The 22267-nt window shown below is 35.6% G+C and overlaps 1 protein-coding gene across 3 annotated transcripts in view; it reads left to right on the forward strand.

The window, feature by feature from the left end:
• Nucleotides 1–22267, forward strand: part of LOC138698530 (serine/threonine-protein phosphatase 2B catalytic subunit 3-like) — an 805310-nt gene that overhangs the window by 479814 nt on the left and 303229 nt on the right. The window lies entirely within an intron of this gene.

Genomic DNA, 22267 nt, shown 5'->3' on the forward strand with positions numbered 1-22267 from the left:
ATTCAAAGTACTAAAAGATTAACTGATTAATAAAAGCTAGACAATTTATTGTGTAAAGTTAAGAAGAGAGAAACATTTCTTTTATTTATAAGTACAAATTAAACCTACTCTACGCGGTAAGAAAATGCTTAATAAGCTTGCTTTTGAACGCTACTAAATTCCGACAGTCTCTGATGTCACTGGGTAGGGTATTCCACAAGCGCAAGAGCGAGATTGTGTATGATGAAGAATACGATGATGTCTTACGTGTTGGTATGGCTAGTATGCGGCTATTTTGCATGCGTGTGAAGAGATTATGATATGATGACAGGTAACTGAAACGGGAGGCAAGGTAGGTAGGTGTAGAAGTGTGAAGGACTTGGAAAAGGAGAACAAGAGAATGAAAATTTCTACGTTCGTTAAGCCGTAGCCAGTTTAGAGTTTGGAAGGATGGGGTAATGTGTTGTCAGCTCGACGGACATCGCAGACGAAGCGAACACAAGAATTATGAACACGTTGTAATCTTTGCGACTGGTTGACATTGAGGTGAGTCAGTAGAAAATCACAATAATCACAAATTATTGTTACTTTAGGCTATATTATTCGTTTATTTTCTTGTTCTAAGACTGTGGACGATTGGAGCACAAGTTTGGTTACCACCCGGCTGTACATGTTGTCGCTCTGGTTCACTGACATCGAGAGATGCGTTATTACTTTTCATTCCGTAGAGATATAGTCGAAGCTCACACAACTTAACAGTTTTGGTACCAACTTCCTAGCTCTGGTGATAAGAATTGACTCTGAAATGTCTTGAGATGTGGTCATTGTCCTTCTTGATAACATCCTGCAAGGTTTGAGATTCTGTCTTGATTTATGTCTTTATGCTAAAGGGTTATCTGACATAGCATTGACACTTAGATGGGTAATGAGCCCTTCGGTTTCATTGTGTTCCGGTAAGCATTGAAAAGTAAAGGCTGGCCCACAATAAACCGGGAACGGAAACGAGAACGGAAATAATGTAAAAAAATTAAATGCGAGCATAATTAACTATTGTGAATGGTCACATTTAAATACATTTATTTTAACATTATTTTAGTTCTCGTTGTCGTTTTCGTTCCTGGTTTATTGTGAACCAGCCTTAACTAAACGACATTTCATACAAGTTGAGAGGATGCGAAGGCATTTCTTTCCCCTTCTACTTGCCCAGAGTCCGTCAGTAACAGAACGGTAGCTGTTACCTCTTATACCTGCACCCCCACACCCAAGTTGTACACACAAGAAAATAAAATATTAAATAAAGTACATAAGTGATTATAAAATACAGTGACAGATGTTCGACAAGTACATGTTTTTGTATATTTTAGTGTCGTTCTTACAATATTTCCAACTAATAATTAAATTAAGAAATGTTAGTTTGTATTATGAAGTCAGGGGGGAGCGACACAGTGCAGATTGTCCCGTTGTGTATGCTGTAGAGTAGCAACTAGTGGTGAAGAAAACATTTATCTTCTGCTCTGAGTAGCTCTTTAATGTGCCAGTTGATATAAATAGCAATAAAATGAAATATTAACGCTTAGTATAGACTTTCGAAATATAGATTACCGGTAAACATTTTCAATAATTAAAATTTTGTCACTGTGTTGAAAGTCAATTAGTCGAACGTTAGTAAGATGGACAGTAGCAGCTTCCCCTTCAGTGATGGTAGAGAGTGTGAGTAGAGGGGAAGGCCTATCAACCAAACTGAAATGGGGTTTAGGACTATTTGTTGGGATTGTCCCGATAATGTGAAACTGAATTTCTTGCATCATCACAATAATTCTTACAACATTGACATAGTAAAAGAAACTTTCTAGGTGTGGAGGATTTGAAAATTTAGAAAATCTAGGAACTTTTCTTGAAACCTCATAATAATGTTTCCTTGCTTCGTTTAATGACAAAGGGGAAATGTACAATTTTTTTCAATACTATTTTAGCACGCTTGAGCCGTTTATTTTATTTTGTGCGAGATCGTGCGTATTTGCTTGTTTTCCGCACAGAACCAATACGCGATAAGTGTGAAATACCACATTCAGTATTCACAACGTAACACACATAACAATTTCCCTCTTCTTACCGCTTAAGCGCGACATTCATTTTACTGCTTTAGGCTTTTAACATATTATTTTTAGAGACGTTTAACATAGTAATAATTGTAAAATGGAAACTTACCACTTTAATTTCACCTAAATTGCACTGTTAATTATTGTTTTTAAATATTTGCAAAAATTAAGTAAAGTCTACTGCTCCACGAAACTTATTGCATTCCTGAAACAAGTAACATTAAGGAAGCCGTGAAAAAATCAACAAGATTCCAGATGCGGATGTTATTACTGCAATATGTTATATAAATAATATTGTTAAAATATTAAAATTAAAAATAAATCATTACATAACCTTACTTTTGTTTTAAGTTCGCATTTATAGACTGGGAGGGGGGGGGAAGACAGACGTATATCACGGCCTGCTGGAGTGTAGTAAACACAGAAAATATTTTATAGCAACAATGTTGAAGAAAGATATTTTGGTTTTCCGAAATTGCCGTCATTAAACAGAAACCAAGATGGAGATTTCATTGCAACTAATTAGAAATTCGTCTTTCAGGTATGCAATAAACGATCTTCGCACAAAATAATGTACGATACACGAGCGGTATGTTTGTTTTCATGTTCTCGGAAATTAAAAAAGCTCGACCATGAAAACGTCAACATACCGCTCTTGTAACGTATATTACTATTATAGTGATTGTTGTCTCGCATTTACTTGCTATGAAGGTAAGGCTGTCATTGAGGAAATTGTCAGACTTCTCGACCATCGCAGTGAGGAAACTTAAAACAGAAACTAAACACTGGTGACAACGAACATTGGCAAAACGTAACGCTTTAATAAAACACGTTAACAGGTGCAACTGAAATACACTTTGCCCAAGCGAGTGTAGCAGACCCTGCTGGCAACTTGTCAAGGAGTTGCTTACAACGCCTAGACAAGTACTCCACAGGCTTTTCGTTACGTTTGCAGCCAATTCTTTTCTTGTTTTTTTTTCTTTAACTAATTTGTCTAGTAAATTGTAGCCAGATAATTGTATTGAAACAAAGCTGTATTATTGAAATATAATAGTACATTATGCAACGAGCCTATAATGATAGTAATTAAGAATCGAGTATGGATATTTATGAAACGAGCGCAAGCGAGTTTCATAATTTTCATACGAGCTTCTTAATTACCATTATAGGCGAGTTTCATACGACTTTTTATGCTCGACCATATTTCTAACTTGAAATTACCGGTATTCAGATGTATACATTTTATTTGTAACTGACAAGATCGGAAGTGACCTTGTTCTAGGTCGTGAATTGTGAGATGTGCGCAGACGCGAAAGTATTGATTTTTTTCCGAGGAACAATAATGTCATTGACCTTGACGTAGTCCCGTTAAACTTGATAATATTATAATATTATAACCTTGATTATTGAATTCGACATTGAAAAACGAGATGACAAATTGAATTTATTTGAATATTATTTACAATTAACGCTAATTATTATGGTAACAGAACATAACCTTCTGCGACAGTATTGGATTTCCAGCCTCCGTGAGTTTTCGCTAATTCTCTTTCGATTGCATATCCGAGAATAATCGATACTTGCGGTTTTATAACGGTACAAAGCTGACTTGTCATTGGCTGAACACATGTAAGCTGAGTTATCATTGGCTGCAGACCTGTACTTTAATGAGTATGTGTACTTTAATGACATGCATTAAAGGACTGCTACCAGGTGTATAATTACTACATTTCGGCATGGTCGAGCATAAAATAATTAAACATACTGATATATCTCTTGTTTTTTTCTTAAAAGCTCTGCATTCCAGAGCAAGTGAAATATTTCATCTGATGAACTTATTTTGAAAGTGTAATGATGTGTAGGTTGCTGGTCCTGCGTCCTTGTCCTTGTCCTTATCTAATGTGTAGGTATTATCTCTGAACTGCTTGGGAAAAGTGACACAAGTCAGTTTCCACAAACCTTTTTTGATAATTTATTGACAACTTGCGGAACATTTGCTTGCTTGGAAAAAAATACATAAGTATTTCTCCCGTTACAATAATTCATACAAACATAACCAAATCGACATAAACCAGTGTAAGTTGCCAATAAATTATCAAAAAAAGGTTTGTGGAAACTGACTTACATCACTTTTCCCAAGCACTGCAGATCTCTTCTTATGCCGTGTCTTTTTACACGCCACTACTCGATGGCGCTCCTCAACATCGACACTGCAGCCACATGTGAGGGCAACACAGCTAATACTGCGGTTGTTTGTGACGAACCCTCGTCACCATACACACTGCAGCCCTCTAAACTTAGCTGGCAATGCACTGGAGTGGTTCGTACTGAGTGGTCGGTGAAGTTATCGAGGATGCGTTTCGGTCGCATGGCAGCGCAAAATCAAAAACTGGCTTGAATAATTTCAAGGAAAAAATTATTCCGGGGCCGAATATCGAACCCGGGACCTTTGGCGCGTCAACGCTCTACCGACTGAGCTACCCAGGAACTGTACCAGACACCTGCTCAATTTTCCCTTTTTATCCACATACCTCAAGTGAGATGACAGGACGTCAAAGACGCAACACTGAGTGCACACAAACTGTGTGTGACTTGAATTGTGGTTTTCTCTTAACGAACAGTAACGTAATTGACAAGACAAACTATGTTGCAGTCAGTTCTCAACCGACTTCTTTTTCACTCAATTTATGATCGGCCATGGAAAATTCGGTTCCTATTTTGAAAGATTTAGGATCAAAAGTGCAGAAGAATCTCTGTGCATATGCAAAGACAATCAGACTGTTGACCATTTGATTTTTCACTGTCCAGTGTTCGAAAGGAAAAGACACTTTCTAAGATATCATATCTCGGACTGCAATTTAAATTACTGCACACCCCTTTACCATTTACTTAGGGAAAAATGTTGTTATAAACAATTCGCAGAGTTTATACACCACATCCACGCAAGACTGTAGCTATTAAGTGTATGTAAATTATAGATGATATAAAATCCTAATGCACTATCTAAAACAAGGTGTCTCTCTTTGGGACATAATAATAGTAATAACAACAATAACTATGTTCGTATTATAGATTTTACTGTTGTTCAGTATTTGATGACAGTATTGTAACCGTAAGTACTTTTGTTTTTATTTCTTTACTATCGCAAACCACCTATATAATTGGTGTTTAATTTGTAACTAAGTCAATTTTGTGCATTATCTCTTTACTATTGCTTAAAATTGTGTATAAAATCGCAAATTTATGTCATATTCTTGCAATTTCTCTACACCTTCGATTATAATTTTATTTAATTTTGTTTTAACTGAATGTAATTATTGCATAACGTATTTAGTATTGTTTACTGTCTCTTAATTAGTGTATTTATATTGTAACTATGACTCATGCCTACTACTACTTCTTTGAAATTGTGTATTATCTCTACATAATGTATTTCACATGTAACAAACTACAACCCTAATATACCAAAGGTAAAATAGGGTTTCAATATTTGGATAACAATAATAATAACGTAATTGAAATTATTCAAGTCAGCTTCACAGAAAGCTATAGACCTGAAAGCCAGATTTTTCATAAAAACTGGCCTGTTTAACAGGAAGTGTTCAAATTACATGGTTTCCGAACGAAAAAAGTGTAACTTCAGTGTTAATTTAATTAAAATTATTTGTTTAAAGGGAAAACTCATTTTCTGTTGTGTGTTTATGAAACTTTGGAAAGCAATCATTTTTCCTGCCAGATATATCGTTGAAAGATATCTGCAGTAAAATAAATGAGTGCGTGTAGTATTTGTGGATCTGGAAAAGGCTTTTGACAGAGTGGCTTGGAATGAACTTAAGGGGATCCTGCATACATACATACATACATACATACATACATACATACATACATACATATATATATACCTGCAGTAAAATAAATCAGTGCGTGTAGTATTTGTGGATCTGGAAAAGGCTTTTGACAGAGTGGCTTAGAATGAACTTAAGGGGATCCTACATACATACATACCTGCAGTAAAATAAATCAGTGCGTGTAGTATTTGTGGATCTAGAAAAGGCTTTTGACAGAGTGGCTTGGAATGAACTTAAGGGGATCCTACACATACATACATACATACCTGCAGTAAAATCAGTGCGTGTAGTATTTGTGGATCTGGAAAAGGCTTTTGACAGAGTGGCTTGGAATGAACTTAAGGGGATCCTACATACATACGTACATACCTGCAGTAAAATAAATCAGTGCGTGTAGTATTTGTGGATCTGGAAAAGGCTTTTGACAGAGTGGCTTGGAATGAACTTAAGGGGATCTTACATACATACATAAATACATACCTGCAGAAAAATAATTCAGTGCGTGTAGTATTTGTGGATCTGGAAAAGGCTTTTGACAGAGTGGCTTGGAATGAACTTAAGGGGATCCTACATACATACGTACATACCTGCAGTAAAATAAATCAGTGCGTGTAGTATTTGTGGATCTGGAAAAGGCTTTTGACAGAGTGGCTTGGAATGAACTTAACGGGATCCTGCATACACACATACCTGCAGTAAAATAAATCAGTGCGTGTAGTATTTGTGAATGTGGAAAAGGCTTTTGACAGAGTGGCTTAGAATGAAGTTAAGGGGATCCTGCATACACACATACCTGCAGTAAAATAAATCAGTTCGTGTAGTATTTGTGGATCTGGAAAAGGCTTTTGCCAGAGTGGCTTGGAATGAACTTAAGGGGATCCTGCATACACACATACCTGCAGTAAATTAAACCAGTACGTGTAGTATTTGTGGATCTGGAAAAGGCTTTTGCCAGACTGGCTTGGAATGAACTTAAGGGGATCCTGCATACACACATACCTGCAGTAAAATAAATCAGTGCGTGTAGTATTTGTGGATCTGGAAATGGCTTTTGACAGAGTGGCTTGGAATGAAGTTAAGGGGATCCTGCATACACACATACCTGCAGTAAAATAAATCAGTGCGTGTAGTATTTGTGGATCTGGAAAAGGCTTTTGACAGAGTGGCTTAGAATGAACTTAAGGGGATCCTACATACATACATATCTGCAGTAAAATAAATCAGTGCGTGTAGTATTTGTGGATCTAGAAAAGGATTTTGACAGAGTGGCTTGGAATGAACTTAAGGGGATCATACATACATACATACCTGCAGTAAAATAAATCAGTGCGTGTAGTATTTGTGGATCTGGAAAAGGCTTTTGACAGAGTGGCTTGGAATGAACTTAAGGGGATCCTACATACATACATACTTGCAGTAAAATAAATCAGTGCGTGTAGTATTTGTGGATCTGGAAAAGGCTTTTGACAGAGTGGCTCGGAATAAACTTAAGGGGAAAATTTGTGTACAGAGTTCGACAGAATGATCTGCCCGATTTGAAAAAGAACGACATAGATCCTATTTAAAATTTTATTTTACATCTTACAGAATAATGCTTGCCATTTTGACATCACTTTGTTTTAAAGATAATATCCTCCAAATGCTTGCCTTCACGAGCTATACACTCCTCAAACAGTGAATGTTCGTCCTTCTTAATCTAAAAAGCATGGCTCTGTTATTCCAAATTGTGCAACAGCACTCCAATACAGTAACACGCTTGCTGTGGAGAGGTCTCTGATGCATTTCTCGAGGATTTTCTGTGCCCAATACCGAAGGTTTTGTTTGTTGACGCAGCGCAACAAATTAAAATTAGGCCTATATAGTTCGTATAAGCCCTCTCTCTCCCTTTGGTAAGCCTTCATTTCTTAATCTTATTTCATAGTATTCTTTTGTCGTACCTTCAAAACTATTAAATTTAGAAATAAATAATATAGCTAAGTAGTTTCTAACCAAGTCAAAAATGATATTATCTGTGAGTCTAGAAAATGCATACTTGCCAAAATTGCGTATAATGCTTACCTATAATTATTAATAGACAGTGGATGCGGGATGACTTAAGGAAAAGTGAAGTTGTTTCGTATCGGAGTATATGGCACGTGCCGCGTCGCTCGTCTTTTGTGTACCTGGCGAGTACTGCAGCGTACAAAACAAAGGAACCCCGGTCCACATTGCAACGCAATGTGTGCAGTTGTGTTATCCTGCTCAAGTATTTAGTACGAGTTGAATAGTGAAGAGCTGATCCATTCATAATGTCGAAGTCAAAACGTTAAATTCGCTAATGTATTAACGATTTTTTTATGTATTAACGAAGACAGTATCGTGTGTAATGTATGTAAAATTGAAATAAAAACCAGAACAACTCAGGCTATAGAGAAACATTGCAACAGTACATCGCACAGGAAATGCGTTGAAATGAAATCTGAGGAATCATCATCATCATCATCATCATCATCATCATCATCATCATCATCATTTAGTTGTGCGAGTCTAAACTACACGTGCAACAAGATGCTCAGTGCAAATATTCCTCTAAAGCAGGCCTGCACAAGGTGTGCGCTCTCCGAGCCGGCTCACAGCTCATGAGCGGAATGCAGATATTAGCTGCGCTCTGTTATAAGGGTGGACTGGAAGAAGGGGTGGATCTCGTACAAAATATACACAAAAAGAAGTACTATTACGAGTGTTTATGAAATAAATTACCGTTCAGTATTTGCAAAACCATCTTGGACTATTATTAATTAATGAAAAAATATTTATTTTACAGAAGTAATAGAAATTGTATAGCTACTTAAATGTACAATATCATTTTGTTATATTTTTATTTATCAGTACATCAAAACGAGGTATTATGCTGTTGGCAGCTGAAAGGAACAGTAGCCTACTGATCGTAATGAAACATCAGTTACAGATGTTCGATGCCTGCCTTTATTAAAGTTGATTATAGAAAACAGTTGCTCACAAATATAAATGTTGAGCCAAACATAGCAATCATTTTCACAGCCAGCCTGTGTAGTCGTGGATATTATTGCTAATGCTTAGTCTTGTAAAACTCAACAAGGCTAGTAGTATTATTCAAACGATCTTTAGCCCTTAGGTCACATTGAAGATCAATAAGTTCGAGCTGTAAATCGTTAAATGTTATGTTCCGTCTTTTAGATTCCTCCATACTATACTGTAGCAGTAGGTAAACAACGTGAAACAGTTACTGAGAATAGGCCTACACACTGCACTCCACTAGATAACTGAGTGGTCGTTTCCCTCTCCTCTACCTATAGCAAGTCTATGTCATTCTGACGTATCTTCCTCTCCGTTTCGGCGAGCGGTAAACACCGCTCTCCCGCTCCGAAAGAGCGCTGTTTGTGCAGGCCTGCTCTAAAGAAATTGAGTGATCCCCATTTTAGAGTTTTTCTTCAGAAATTCTCTCGATACAAGAACTGTTTAAGCTATAGGCGAAAACGATTCAGCTTTGACAACTTACGAGAATATATTGTCGTTTACTGCAACGCTGGTAATTGCATCAATGATGACGAGGATTGAACTTGCAAGGTATGTACTACACTACTACAGTACGTTGTTTTTCTTTTCCTTCTGACTGTACGGAGATACAGTAGCATGTTGACGTCGTCTGTTTACGTTTAAAGCCTGTTGAGCCAGTGGTCTGAATGAAAAAATATGTAACATATAGTAAATGCGCACCTACATTCAACGGTAAGTCATCCCGCATCCACTGTCTGATTATTATTATTATTATGACTGAATACTTCTATAGCGCACTAATTTTCTAGACATCTTGGAAATTACAAGTATTTCTACGTAGTAACTTGCGAAGACATTTACTTACAAGCTTGGTCATAAAGTGTAAAGCGATATCCAGGTATGACCGGTCATTTAACATTCCAGTCACTTGTTTACCTTTCTGTATGATAAAGAATTCTGTTATCTCTACTGTTGCGAAAAGCACGGGACATGAACAGTCGGCGAAATATGAAGTCCTGTCACTTCACATATACTAATTCTAGGGAATTGTGTTCCATTCCTATGGAAACAGTATCCACCCGCAAACCCTCTGCACGGATTTCAGCAGCATCGGGATTGTTTTTATTTATCTGGGCATATTATAGCACACCACAAAATGTTTCATACAAATGTTAATGCCCTTAATACGGTACGTTCTTCGTTACATATAAATGAATACGCGTCCACAAATGCATTGTACTCTTTTTATACAGTCGCAAAAAATACCCTTCCCCCTCTTTCGACCTTCCTCTCTGCCACAATGTTATTATTTATATAAAATTTGTTTTATGGCAACGATAATTCATGTGCTTAATTCAGGTTGAATTTTTTTCTGAGTTCGTATATAACGCCCAGTAGAATTAATGGTTTAAAATTATTTGCAAATACAAATGCAGAATTACATTTGAATGACGATGTAATCGATGACAATGTTGTTGAATAATATTCATTGTTTTAATTTTTATGGCGTTTTCTCGAGAGGCGATATAATGACTCATTACTTACTTACCAATCCTTTGTAATTACTACTCGGTTTGTCGTAATTTTTGTTAGTTTGATAATGAATTATTGTTAACTGATAAAATTAATTTACCGAATGGTGATATATAGTACAGTAGAACTTGGTTATAACGACATCCAAGGAACCTTAAAAATTATGTTGTTATAAACGAGTGTCGTAGTAACCAAGATTCATATTATCAATCTAGTTTGGTGGAAAATGAAAGATAACAAACTTAATTAGACTTATTTTAGATTTATTATTGACTTTTAAGCCTACCATGAACATAATAAAACACACGAAGGCCTTACAATTATAAATAAATACAGTATTATGTATTAGAACAGTTTGTTCACTACTCACCAAACTACTTTACTTAGGAGTGAAGTAATCAGTCATTTTACTCTGTTGTCTCATACTTGCCCAATACACACTTTCTAAATTACGTTCTATGTTCATAATTGCATTTTCAATTTCACTGCTCCCTTCCCTAGCTTCATAGAACATGTTCATAATTCTAATGGCTTCTAAAGCGCCACTGACTTCTTTTAGTGGCCATATTGCGTTAAAATGCATGAACTTAGTGAAAACTTCCTGTCGAAACTGACCTAATACCGCATGAATTCGGGCAGGTTACAATGGGGTGGGGAATCCACCTGCTTTCCAGAGGTCTATGACAGAAGGGGACTGTAAAGAATTTGTCAGGGCCAGATTTCAACATAATATTTCTTAAAATACTTTGGTTCTTATAAAATCTTATTCCAAACTGAGGTTGGAAATGACGTTATATGCGAGGTAGACGCATATACGTTTGTCGTATTAAGCAAGATAGAAAAGCATATGTCTTATGGGGAATTAGTTGGGATCACAGAATATTTGACGTAATAGGCGAGGTGTCGCACAAAACGAGGTCGCTATAACCAAGTTCTACTGTAGTTCTATTAGATTCAGTTACACTGCTCTGTCGATTTAGTAGAATGCGTTTGAGTCTAAAGAAAGCAGCGAAACAGTACAACGTGGCCTGTTGCTGTGACGAGAATCCAAGCCTCCGTATATCGGTAAGGCATCATGTCACAAACACGTTCACGTCTGTGTCTTTCTCACAAAGTAAATATTCATCAATGCCTTGAAAACGGTGCAAATATTGAGCATATTGCTGGAGAGTTTAAGATAATATTTCTATCTTTCTTTTTCTCTCTTTATTTATTTACTAGCCGTACCCGTGCGCTCCTATGCACCTGTTAGAAATAAATATAAAGTAAATACATAATTAAAATAGGACGTTTGATACAGGGAACATTCGTGTTTGATAGAAGGATAAATCGTTTAATATGTTACTTAATTTAAATTGTATTTAAATAATTAAAGTGCAGTCATTTTGGTCCAGAGAGTAATCATTTGGTGCAATGACAATTCCTTTAACATGTTTCTTAATTGTTATTACATGCAACCATAGTTTAATGAAAATTGACATATCATTTAGTTTTAATGTGTATACTTTATATTATTTGCTATATGTTTCACAAGTTACTGTAATAACATTGTAGATTTATTGTCCATATAGAGAAACTACACTGTCCAATGGTGAAATAATAATTAAACAATTAATTAGCTTCCGATATTACTGCATACAAACACAGAAACATTCTCTGTAGGCTATGTTTAATAGCTTTCGATTGTTGCTGTCCAAGGCCTCTTATATACGAAGTCATTTGTTTTTTATTTCATTATACGGCCTTAGATGGCAGTTATTTTAATTTTAAAACTCATTTATCTCATTAAATATCAGTCCTATCAAAATTTTTCAAGGAATAAAACTTATCGCAAATTATTTTTAAAGAAACATTTCTTATATAACATTTTTCACTAAAATCAATAATAAGCGAGATATTTCGATTTATTTAATTCAGGCCTTCTTATAACCCCCCTTTTAAATTATGTATTTTGAATGTCATATAGCCTAAAATCTAAGTTACAACGAACTTAATTTATATTCCAATTTTCATCGAAATCCGTTCAGCCATTATCGCGTGAAAAGGTAAGAAACATCCAGACAGACAGACATACAAACAAAAATTAAAAAAAAAAGCGATTTTCGGTTTCAGGATGATTAATTATTCATGTTAACACCAATTATTTTTGGAAAATCGAAAATTACCAGAAAAATTTTGGCTACAGATTTATTATTAGTATAGATTTACTAATTTATTTATTTTCTTATTTATTTATTATTGTGGTTTATAGATACACTATATTCTAAGAAATAAAATTAATTTGTTTTAATGTAGTATCAGATTCACTTTTTCTTAAATATTCATTCCCGTATGATCGATTTTTTACTGTCCATAATATTCCTGAGTTTTCATGCTGTACCTAAACATGTTGCTTGCCGATTGCAGGGGACTTGCTCCACGTGTTATATCTAAGTAGGTAGAAATAAAAGTTGCTTAAAGTCTAAAAATTATTCGTACAAGGAGTGGATGAGGACAGCACGTTTGCACATCTCCTTTTTATGTTAGGTTAGAGTAATTTTAACTACGCTTCACTCGTGGTTAGGTTAGGTTAGGTTAGGTTAGGTTAGGTTAGGTTAGGTTAGGTTAGGTTAGAGTAATTTTAACTGTACGCTTCACTCGTCTTTTCAGTTTGAAAAGAACCTAACCTAACCTAACCTAACATAAAAAGGAGATGTGCAAATGTGCTGTCCTGATCCACTCCTATCGTACATGGTACTTGTTTCAAAGGGTAACTTTTTTGCGTAATACGTGATAAGTATGGGTAGGAAAAACTATTTCTATCCGCTCACAATGTAACACAGCATAGTTGCGTGGCGAGACATGGGGTTGAACAACGATACAGTCTCATGCTTGCAGCAGTACAGTTGATTCAAGTGAAATAACTCAGATTTTCAAGTATTTTATATTTTATATTGATTCGCTCTACAAATTTAAGTTATATTTCTAAACTGGTGATGAATTAATAACTTAATCATTATCAATTTTCCTGTCACTTATTTATGTAATGGTGTTTTCTTTTCTTCTCAGTACATATGCGTTTCTCAGTTCCATTTTTAGTACGATAGTACGATTCAAGTCATGACCAAGATTTCGAATCAGTGTTATTTAAGTAGCAAGTTCTCCACCAGATGTTTCTAAGGCTTCAACAGCAGCTGGCAAAAACCCAAAATGCGAGCAAATATAATTTATATTATATTCAATGCCTACATCATTAAAAAGATCTTGGTAGCTATATTTTGATTGCTACGGCATCACTTCAACCAAATGACTGCATCGCTTTCTTTACTGATTGGAAATTCGGTCCTTTTGTATGCGCTCAACCACGTTCCCCAGCCTGATAATGATTGAAGGTGGAGGAATGGGTACTCCGATACACTTTTTTTTTAAAATTCAGAAACACGATATGGTGCTTTAACAAACAGCTTTTGTAACATTAACTTGAATCTGTTAGTGTCAGAAAATTGCGATCACAATTCTTCTGCAAGTCTGCCACAAGTATGTACAGTAGTGGCAAAAAAACCGGACCGACCCTTGTACAGGGACATCATTTTATTTTTACTAACGTTTTTAATATTAACCTGGCTATACCTTTAGAGAATCGGAAACACAGATTGCTCCCCCCTTCCACGACTGTAGTTCGATGATACTTGCGTAACACACAAATCACTTTACTAGATATAGGAGGGAAGAAAAGTAGTTCATCCATTTACGTAAACTAGGAAATATCGCGATTTTGAGTTTGATAATTTTCATTAGGTTTTTGTTTAATCTTAATACAGTACTGTATTAAGATTAAGTGTTTTTACTCACGAACTGAGTTAGCCATTCGAACGTATTCATTATGCAGTGTATATTACTGTATACTGTTTACAGCACATTAGCGTACAATATAGAGAATGAAGTTAAATTGAAAAATAATCATAATATAGATATTTAAAAACATTTTTGAAAATGGTGGCCGTTCATTTCGATACAGGCTTCAGTTCTTTTGTGCATATTATCGCACTATAGACTATTGCATCTAATTCCAATTGCCAGTTTCGTCCTTCGTGCTAGTAACTCATGTTGAAATAATTCTGTACCTACTCTATGAAAGAGTACCTTATGTACTGTAAATTCAATCTTCACTTCTGCCCGACCGCACAGATAAAATTACTTAGACATGCTATCTACTGTCCAAGTGGTTATGCCGCAGGATCGTAGAAAGGGGGAAAATCACGTGACAGTTAATTACTTAACGAGGCCCTTTTATTTAAGTTATTTTAAACAGTTGTATAATATTACGTAAACGTCCAATTCCTAACAGAAATTAATGTTTTTAGAAAAGAGCTAAGACAGCCCTGCTTTTGCAGAAGGGCGAACAGAAGCAGGTGGAGGAAATAGGGATGCGACGTAGACAAACGGACAGCACCTGTGTGAAAATATGATTCAATATTGGAAGCTCTTTCGTCACTGGAAAATGCGAACATATTTCTGGAACGTACTATACTCACTCAGTGCTGTTTACTATATGCGGTCTTGGATCTGTGTGTAGAGGGGAACTTCATTAGTAGAAGGGGTGGGAGTGAAGTACATTCAAAAACTGAAGTACAATAAAAATTGAAGTAAAAATAAAATTATGTCCCTGTACCTGATTTCAGAGCCTTGTTCACTCCAGAGCACGATAGACTGGTAACTAAGACTTTCGTAGTTCGAAACCTGCATGGGAAGGAAACTCTTTTTGTTCGTTATTCAAATTTATTCCCAATACTTTTCGATTGCAGCGATATTTTACTAGCAATCGAAAAGTATTGGGAATAAATTTGAATAAGAAACAAAAAAAAGTTTCCTTCCCAGGCAGGATTCTAACCACGAAAGTCTTAGTTACCAGTCTATCGTGCTCTGGAGTGAACAAGGCTCTGAAATCAGCTACAAGGGTCGGTCTGGTTTTTTTTTTTGCCTCTACTGTACACTCTTAGATAAAAGTTTTATCGCACTGATACTTTATAAGTCCCAGTAAGGAGACAGTGCGCATGATAAGAGGTCTAGCGGCTTGGTTCACAAGAGGAGGACTAGTTGAGAAAATGAAATTAGTTTTGTTTCGTTTTGTCTGATCATGCACACTGGCTCCTTTCTGGGATTTATAAATTATCTGCGCGACAAAACTTTTTTCTAAGACTGTACAAGATAAGTCACGTGTATCATATTCGGATAAAGCTGTAGAAGGAACTTTGCCGATCTGTTCATGTAGGTTACAGCATATGTGACAAATAGCAAGACTTTTCATACATAGGCCTACTCATGACGTCCAAATTAAACTTACAGCACTATTCAGAAGTTCACGTATTGTAGAACGAACCTTGTCTAATACTTCAGAGGTTAGCAGGCAAAGTCTATCGGCTCCTTCATTAGCAGTGTGGCGTCAAAGTCCGTATCAGTTGACACCCACATTTTTTTTATCTCTTAATTTGTTTTTCAACGTACTTTCACATTTCTCATATGAATGTTCTACATATTTCTTCCGCAGTGTTTATTCCGTAGGAATTTTTTTTCGTGTATACTTCCCAAAAGGTCACGCAGTTTCTCCTTCTGCAATTTGTTTAGAGGATATTCGTTGTAATGATGCTTCACACAGATATTCAGAAAAAGTTTTTTTACTTAATTCTAATCTAGACGCCTGTCGTACGTATTTAACCAGACGTTTTCTGTCACAAACACGTGCACGTTTAACACTATTTTTGTATTTCCTACTGTTACAGGCTTTGTACCATACTACTTCTACTGCATACAACTTATGAAAATTATCATTGAATTTAAAAAAGTGTCCATTGTCGCAGGTGTAAAACACATTTTGTCATACTGGTCAACATATTTTCTTAGAACTTCTATCTTAATTTTGGCCGCGGCATTCTTAACCCTTAAATTCGCTAAGTATGCTATAGGATACAATAGTTTAATAGGCTATATGCTATAATTTTAATAGAACAATAGAATAGTAATATACGTTACAAGAGCGGTATGTAGACGTTTTCATGTTCGAGGAAAAGATTGAAAAAGCGAAACGTAGTTGAGCTTTTTTAATTTCCGAGAACATGAAAACAAACATACCGCTCGTGTATCGTACATTATTTTGTGCGAAGATCGTTTATTACATACCTGAAAGACGAATTTCTAATTAGTTGCAATCAAATCTCCATGTTGGTTTCTGTTTAATGACGGCAACTTCGGAAAACCAAAATATCTTTCTTCAGCATTGTTGCTATAAAATGTTTTCTGTGTTTACTATACTCCAGCAGGCCGTGATATACGTCTGTCTTTTTTTTCTCCCAGTCTATAAATGCGAACTTAAAACAAACGGTAAGGTTATGTAATGATTTATTTTTCATTTTAATATTTTAACAATATTATTTATATAACAACATTGCAGTAATAACATCGGCATCTGGAATCTTGTTGATTTTTTCACGGCTTCCTTAATGTTACTTGTATCAGGAATGCAATAAGTTTCGTGGAGTAGTAGACTTTACTTAATTTTTGCAAATATTTAAAAACAATAATTAACATTTCAATTTCCAATTTATAATTATTACTATGTTAAACGTCTCTAAAGATAATATGTTAAAAGCCTAAAGCAGTAAAATGAATGTCGCGCTTAAGCGGTAAGAAGAGGGAAATTGTTATGTGTGTTACGTTGGGAATACTGAATGTGGGATTTCACACTTACCGCGTATTGGTTCTGTGCGGAAAACAAGCAAATACGCACGATCTCGCACAAAAAAATTAGTAGAAAAATTAAATTTCACTATAAATAATAAATAAATTTAGCTTCCCTTATGAAAAGGTTGCCAGATTTGACAAAGCGTATTACATATAATTTGGAAACACACCTATAAACATATAAAATATGTACATTGCGATAGTTGTTTTCTTTACAGTCCGACACGGTTTAATAAACTAGTATGAGAAATGAAGTTTTGCCAATTTAAAGGTTAACATAGTTATATACTCCTTTACATAATGCTTGACAGGCGACGCTTGTCTTGAAATTTGGTAAGGGTAGAAACTTTCAGACCTCCCAACTTCAATGTAAGCGTGGAATGAGACCTCTGACATTGGTTCAATAGCAATTATCCTTCTCTCTCTCTCTCTGACGGCAATATTTACGTTGCCTTTCAGATATTATGGAACGAAGTATAGGTCGTTAGTCTGTTGTATTGCTTTTGACTGAGTTGTACTACGCTGTTCTCCGGCATTACTTTGGACTGCTGATGGACGCGTGCACAGGTATGCTGCTTGTAAACTTTAACTATAGTACATCGCGAGACTAATTTAAGCAGTACTCTTTTTCATCTTTATTACAAATCCATGACTGCAACTTTATTCGCCGAAAACGTCCCTGTAACTCCTATTCTCTACATTTTTATAAAGAAATCAGTTCGATTTCTGTACACTGTTGGTCTATTTATATTGTGTACAGCAGGGGTTCCCAACCTGTGTGTCGCGCAGCCCCATGGAGTGTGTCGCAAAATTTTGGAATTAAAAAATAAATTTTATTGCATCCAGAAAGTATCTTTACAACGCATTTTATATTTGCAACGATGTCTTTGATATGGTACATTTTATTTTGAGACAGACTTTACCAAAGAAACGTGAACATCTGCAACAATGCTCAGTTCAGCTTTTCAACCATAAGGCCACGTATAGAGAAACTCTGTGCAACCCATCAAGCGAAAAATTCACATTAATTTAAATAGGCGAGTTTTCAAAAACGATAATAAAAATCTTTTGTGCGAGATCGTGCGTATTTGCTTGTTTTCCGCACAGAACCAATACGCGGTAAGTGTGAAATACCACATTCAGTATTCCCAACGTAACACACATAACAATTTCCCTCTTCTTACCGCTTTAGCTTGACATTCATTTTACTGCTTTAGGCTTTTAACGCATTATTTTTAGAGACGTTTAACATAGTAATAATTATAAATTGGAAACTTACCACTGCAATTCCACCTAAATTGCAATGTTAATTATTGTTTTTAAATATTTGCAAAAATTAAGTAAAGTCTACTACTCCACGAAACTTATTGCATTCCTGATACAAGTAACATTAAGGAAGCTGTGAAAAAATCAACACGATTCCAGATGCGGATGTTATTACTGCAATATGTTATATAAATAATATTGTTAAAATATTAAAATGAAAAATAAATCATTACATAACCTTACTGTTTGTTTTAAGTTCGCATTTATAGACTGGAGGAAAAAAAAGACAGACGTATATCACGGCCTGCTGGAGTATAGTAAACACAGAAAACATTTTATAGCAACAATGTTGAAGAAAGATATTTTGGTGTTCCGAAGTTGCCGTCATTAAACAGAAACAAAGATGGAGATTTCATTGCAACTAATTAGAAATTCGTCTTTCAGGTATGTAAAAAACGATCTTCGCACAAAATAATGTACGATACACTAGCGGTATGTTTGTTTTCATGTTTTCGGAAATTAAAAAAGCTCAACTACGTTTCGTTTGTTCAATCTTTTCCTCGACCATGAAAACGTCAGCATACCGCTCTTGTAACGTATATTACTATTATCGGACATCCAGCATAGATAGGTTGGGATTTTTGACACATACCTTTGTGTTTTTCTAATGCCATTCAACTTGCTACTAGTTCTTTTAGAATTTTCGATTGTGTGTTAACATCGACCTATCTACAACACTGGATGTCCGACACTACATAGAAGTTGTTATCAGTGCTTTTTTTCTGTGGGAACGCGCTGGAACGGCACCTTTTTGTTGTATTTTTGATCATGGAACCGAAATATGTGTGAATAACTATGTTCTTATATAATTCTTCTTTGAATTCGGCTTAGATTTTGGAAGTCTTAGTTGGACGAAAAGAGGTTAAAAACGACAGAATTCCCGTGCAGTGAACAGTAATCTTTTTTTATCCTAAAATTAGAGCAGAAATTGAATATTCTTCACACAGTTCAGGCATAATTTTGAAAATTTTGACACCCCTTCTCCCCGTCCGGTATAAAATATATATTCGACAACCTTTTTCTCCAGAATAAAAGTAGTTATTATTATTATTATTATTATTATTATTATTATTATTATTATTATTATTATTATTATTAAATAAGTGTGTCACGATATCGTGGGCGTTGAGTGTGTGTCGTCAGTCAAAAAAGGTTGGGAACCACAGTATCGAATACTTAACCTGAAGATAATTGCTATACTGCAATAATCATCATAGTTTCCATTTCAAGTAATGTGAATATTTTCGGTATGTCTAGAAGGCTTTGTATGAAAACAGCCGGAAACTGAAGATCATTGCATACTTTGATTGTTCTGCGCATGTAAGAGGAGTTACTGATTACCCTAACATCGAAATATTAAGTTCAATGATTTTAGGAGTCATTAGGCCTACCAAACTTTCCAGAATCTCATTTGCGGTACTTACAGACTCATTGTCTTTAATGAATACTTAATCGTTATTCGAGAAACCGACAATGAAATAGGCCCTAAGGCAAATAAGTGTACGGTAATGTAGTCCATTGATATTTTATGATATCGTCAAGTATAAAGAATAAGATGGACAGAGGTAATCGAAAGAAAATCGAAGAAAATGTTTTTTTTTCATATGGAGATCGATAAAAAAGAGGCATAAGAATCACCACTCGACGGCGTAGCTCAGGCGGTAATGCGTTTGCCTGCTGATACGCTCGGCCGTGGGTTCGATTTTTACCCGCTTGGGCTGATTATATGGTTGGTTTTTTTTCCGAGGTTTTCCGCTACTTTAAGGCGATTGTTAGGTAACCCAAGGCGGAACCTCGGCCTCGTCTCGCCGAATACCATCTCGCCATCACCAATTCTGTAAACGCCAAATAACCTGGTAGTTGGTACAGCGTAGTTAAATAACCGACTAAAAAGGTCCATAGAAATATACCTACGTAAAATTGTTGTTATTGTTAAAGACGACACTCTCTCGAGTACACGAAGGAAGAAAAGATAATTTCTGAGTTGGATTTTATTTAGCTTGTATTTCTTGAAGCGATAATGAACTGATTGCTCTGAAACTAGTTTGTCATTTTATATAAGGAATTTGATATACCTATATGAGTCAGCCACAACTCACTTGTTCCGAAAATGAAAATTTTCACATATCTTTCGACGGAATACGTAAGGTAATATGGTTTAAGGAGTCACAGGATTATCAACAGTAATCTCACTAGAGGTTTTGATTTATCTAGAGAAAATCAAGACTCAAATGGGATTTAACTGACTATTTCACGATTAGAAGAAAGTATATAAAGATTAGAAGTAACAAAGTACTCCAATACAATAAAATATTAATTGGCTTACGAAAATCCAACTGTCTTCAAATGTATTATTGTACCATCTCAACATTACGCTAGATGTCAGTTGTGTTTTATGATTATGTGTTCTTGTTATCAGTTGTGCCAACTATGGAATCTTCATTGAACTCTGTGGACGGTTACTAGTCAAGAAGGATTTGTTGATTCAGTTTCATTTTTATTAAAACATTTTCATTTCACTTCAGTCATCCGGATCCCAGTAATCAACGTCACTTGACAGATGATTTTCATTAAATCTTAGTATTAAACAATCTCTGATACGTGACTATCCATAATATCATATAGCAGAAGCTATAACATAACCTAAATAATATAAACAAGTGTTAGAAAAGTTTTAATTAGGGGTGATGAAATAAACAAGAAACGTTTTAATTAAAAAATAAACATGAATAATTTTAAAAGAAACAATTATTGAAAGTATAATTTTCAAATTTGAATGTTTTAGTGGTTGGTGGTTCAGTTGATGTTGGACGTGTGCGTAAAAGAAGTGAACTCGTTGATGTACATGGTGTATCCCTCAACTTATTCAGGATTTCCGAATGGTGCTCTTCATATATGACCAGTTATCTTTATCAATTCTTGTTCTTGAATGCCAATGCGAGTCATATGTGAAAGTGCATCGACTGGAGTGGTTTGTAATTTTCTGGCTTTTGACGTCCAGACCAGTGCAGTTTGAAATGTTGGCAAACAAAGAAACAAATGCTAGGGTAGTGATAAAAAATAAACAAATTCTAGGTACGCGATAAAATTAAACAAATGCTAGGGACGCGATAAAATTGTGCGATAAGCAGCCATGATTGGTTGAAAGACGTCCTTTCGTACCGTTTTATTGGTCAAAAGTAGTGTGACGTAATAAAAGTGTAATAGTCACGTTAATAATAATAATAATAATAATAATAATAATAATAATAATAATAATAATAGAGGTAAAAAAAAGGTAAAGGTATCCCCGTAACATGCCATGAAGGCACTTGGGGAGCATGGAGGTAGAGCCCCATGCTTTCCATGACCTCGGCACTAGAATGAGGTGGTGTGGTCGGCACCACGCTCTGACCGCCTTTTACCCCCGGGAAAGACCCGGTACTCAATTTTATAGGAGGCTGAGTGAACCTCGGGGCCGTTCTAAAAGTTTGGCAACGAGAAAAAATCCTGTCACCACCTGGGATCGAACCCCGGACCTTTCAGTCCGTAGCCAGCTGCTCTACCAACTGAGCTACCCGGCCGCCAATAATAATAATAATAATAATAATAATACCTAGTGGTTTTAAATACATTTACGTAGTGTGGCAACTCTTTTGGGAATTTCAAGTGTATTTACATGTTAAATTGAGCTCAACGAAGACTTCTGGAGCAAGTCACAGCAGCGAAGCTTGTCTATCATTCGCAATGATTCGAATCCGCGAGCCTATT

Source organism: Periplaneta americana, chromosome 4 (genome assembly GCF_040183065.1).
Source record: "Periplaneta americana isolate PAMFEO1 chromosome 4, P.americana_PAMFEO1_priV1, whole genome shotgun sequence".
In the NCBI taxonomy this organism is placed as follows: Eukaryota; Metazoa; Arthropoda; class Insecta; order Blattodea; family Blattidae; genus Periplaneta; species Periplaneta americana.